The sequence below is a fragment of the Miscanthus floridulus genome, chromosome 7 (genome assembly GCF_019320115.1).
Source record: "Miscanthus floridulus cultivar M001 chromosome 7, ASM1932011v1, whole genome shotgun sequence".
Taxonomy (NCBI): Eukaryota; Viridiplantae; Streptophyta; class Magnoliopsida; order Poales; family Poaceae; genus Miscanthus; species Miscanthus floridulus.
The window spans coordinates 83,973,150-83,977,313 of NC_089586.1; positions in this window are offsets into that span (position 1 = coordinate 83,973,150).

Consider the following 4,164-nt stretch of genomic DNA (forward strand, 5'->3'; position numbering starts at 1 on the left):
TGTAAATTTAGGAGTTATTTTTTTTATCTTTCATAATAGCAAAGGTGAATAACTTAGATATAGGTTTAGGGTGAATTATTCTACGTCATGGAAAAGGTGGATAATTATAAAAAATACAATCGATTCCACGGCTGTTATTTTCAAAGATAACTAGAATATATCTAAATGATGGCTGATGATGTTCCTTTTTACGATAATTCCTAGGATTAATATCATCTAGCTAGTAGAAAATTCCCCCTGACATGGAGGATTAGGCTTCAAAAGGTGTCGCCAATCAGGAGTAGCAAGATTCCGGACATGAGATAGACCATATATAGCTAGGTAAGACACGTAACCTATCATTTTTTGTTGCAACGTTCTAAGAGTCCACAGCTAGCTACAGTATCCCGAACAGCAGCTGCAGGTCTCTCGATCGACCTGGATGGATCGTCGCCAGAAATGGATCGCTGGAATCGTCTTGTTCTTGTTCTTGTTCTTGTTCCGTAACGGATTAATTAATCAGTAATCAGCCATCCCGATGGCGACAGAATGAAAGAGATCGGCAGTGTCAATCGCGGGCAAATAGTTTTTCTTTTCCTTTTTGCAACGACAGGACAGCTGCGACGAAGACCCAGGAACTTGTGGTAAACTTTTCCTAGTACTGCTGGCAAACGTGATGGGGAGCTCTCGTTGCTATAAATATTTTGCTTGCTTGTGTCAACAGGGAAGCCAGAAATTTTTAGAAATCTGAACGATTCTTATTGTACATAAATATTTATTTATAATATGAAGAAAATTTTCTTTACACTCTGTCGGCAAGCCCGGGAGGGTCGCCGGGCGGTGGCTCCGCTGGTGCCTCACGTGATGTTGTTCATAACGACAGAGCAATTTGTGACACAAGAAAAACGCCGTGGCAGAGCAATAATAGTTAGACTCATGGTAAAATTCTATCCAAAAAGTTATACTCTCTCCTCCTTCGACGCACCTAGCGCCCGGACGCCCGGCGCGAGCGCGCGTCCGGACGCACCTCGGCGCCGTTCGATTCGATCTCGGCGCACCTAGCAGGAACCGTCCGATCCAGAGCCCGTAACATAACGATTCGATCCTGACTAACCACCCGCAATGTAACGATTCGATTCAGAACGATACGAGCGAGAGTGCCCGCCCAGGCCGGTTGTGGCAACCTGTTCCCTACAGCGCCGCCATCCGCGCTGCGCCCCCTGTCCCTCACCGCGTCCCGTTCCCCACGGCGCCCCTATCCACGTTTCTCACCGCGCCCCGTCCCAAAGAGCACAAAACACTTTCAATTGCAACATCGCAAAAAGATATAGTGCAACAAATGGGATATAAATGTTGCAACTTCACAGAGCTATGTAGTGCAAAAACGAAAAAAATGTACTACAACATAGGAAATTATGTAATGCAACATTGAAAAATTTGTACTGCAATATCTGAAATAAGGCAATTTCAACAATTAAGATCCCCTATTGCAACAATCCCAACATTAAAAAATAGGACCTACTACAACACAAGAAATCACCTATTGTAACATAAAAAATCATCAATTGCAACATCCAAAAATACTCCCTTGCAACACGGAGAAACAGCGAAAAATCCTTTTCTGCAACACATGAAAACACCTATTGCAACATAGAAAATCATCTGTTGCAACATCCAAAAATCCCCTAGCAATAAGGAGAAACATCAATCCCACAGCTCGTCGGAACCCTAGCCACCACCGTGTCCCTCAAATCCAGAGGAGGAGGAGGAGGGCTCAGATCCAAAGAAGGACCCACCTACCTCGTCGGAGCCGCCGTCGTCACCCTCATCTCCGGTGGGGGGCATGGGAGCTAGGTCGCTGGGGCGCGGGGGTGCAATGGAGGTCGCGGAGGGGGAGGGAGGGAGCACCAGCGGCTGGTACTGCAGTGAGCGGCCAGGGGCACACGGTGCGGGGAGCAGCGGAGTGGGAATGACGAGGTCGAAGGAATCGAAGCGGACGTCCTCATTATGTTCGGCAGCGTCGTTCTATTGGGCCGCAGGCCTAGGTGCACGGCGCCTGGACGGACGCCTGCAGTATCATTACCGCTCCTCCTTCCAAAAGAATCCATATCTTGCTTCTTGAAAATCATTTCTTTTAAAAAAAATCGAACTAGATCTATAAATAGAAAAGAGTCAAATGCACCGTAGATCCATTAACTTTTGGTGGTGCGTTATCTAGGTCCATCAACTTTCAAATTGTATTTTTGGGTCCATTAACTTTTGGTGGTGTCTTCTAGGTCCATCAACTTTCAAACTGCATTTTTTGGGTCCATTAACTTTTGATGGTGTGTCATCCAGATCCATCAACTTTTAAATTACATTTTTTGGTCCCTAAACTTTTTAACTGGTTCACCGTAGGTCCATACCCCTTCGTTTAGCGAATAGATCAGACATGTCACGCCAAAAAAGCAGCCACCGTGGAGTAGGTGATGAGTCCATAGCTCAAGATATTCATGGAGACTTGTCTAGCAATAATTTAAATATAGCAGCTGGTAATTCGTTAATATCCTTTGGTCTTAAATTTGGGACTATTATTTTTAAGGATTAATATATTGTGGACATGGAGAAATTTACAACGATTGGACTGTCATCAAAGATATTTTATAGATGTGCCTTATTATTGCGTGGAAAGGAGGAGAAAATGAAGCTAAAAAAATACATCAGTACTAATTCTAAAGAGATGGAGATCATCAATGAAATTTTCCCAACGTGATTAGCATTCTTGCCGTAGTATTTTATTATGTTCATGCATTAGTTTCTTATCCAGTTGTGACACATGATCTTTTATCTAGCATCTAGCTTTTAGTGTCTACGTGAGTCAAATTGGTGGTTGCGTTTGGACGTGTCTTACATGTTAGCCGAATCAGGGACTCAGGGTCAATCGGTCCTAGTTGGACTGGTGGAGTCCGAGTTTTGTTTGGGTCAGATGACCTGCATGCCTATACCTGTGGCCTTCGGCCTTGTATCGGGTAAATTAAACTGGATTTTATTGTGGAGTTTATTCCCTGTTGAGCCGTCGCTCGAGAAATCCTAGATGGTGATCCCATCAGGTTCTTCATATTGAAGATTATATCCGGATGGTGATCTCGTCCTGTCCTTCACGATCAGCCTGTTCGCTTGTTGGTTTCAGCCAGGGCTTATCAGCCAGCCAACAGTGTTTTTCTCTCACAACAAACCAGCACCAGCCGGGCTTATCAGCCCAGAAACCAATCAACGAACAGGCCGGATGGTTGTTTTTTTGGCGTGCCATGTCAGATCTATTAGCTAAACAAAGGGGTATGGACCTACGGCGAATCAGTTAAAAAGTTTAGGGGCCTAAAACTGTAATTTAAAAGTTGATGGACCTGGATGACACATCACCAAAAGTTAATGGACCCAAAAATGCAGTTTAAAAGTTGATAGACCTGGATGACACACGATTAAAAGTTAATGGATCAAAAAATACAGTTTAAAAGTTGATGGACCTAGATGACACACGATCAAAAATTAATGGACGATCGTGCATTTAACTCAATAGAAAATATAGTATCAACATTTATATCTGTATATTAATTTGTTATAAAAATATATTTCACGATGAATAATCTAATGAACTTATTACATATAATAATATTAGTAATTTCTTTTCTTATACATATTTAGTCAAACGTAAAGAATTTGACTCTTTAAAATTCGTTTTCTTAAGGAGGGAGTATACGGGACTTGTTAACTTTTGGCTAGTGGAAACCTATGAGTCCCACTAGACCAGGCAGAGCAACAGTCTGTTCGGCTCGACTTGTCTCGCTTATTTCAGCTTATTTTAGTTTATTCTCTCTTACATAACATTATTGAATCAGCTGAAACCAGCCAGAACCAGTCGGTATACAGTAGTTTTGTGTACCAGCCAAACGGGTTGCAAGTCGCTCAATCGAACGTCCAGGCAAGGCGATCAGGGGTCTTTGATTTCTCCTCCTAAACTTTAGTCGCTGTCTCATCGGATGTTTGAACATATGCATAGAGTATTAAATATAAACTAATTGCACAGCTTGTGACTAATTTGCGAGACGAATCTTTTAAGCCTAATTAGCCCATAATTTGACAATGTAGTGCTACAGTAAACACGTGCTAACGATGGCTTAGTTAGGTTTAATAAATTCATCTCGTGAA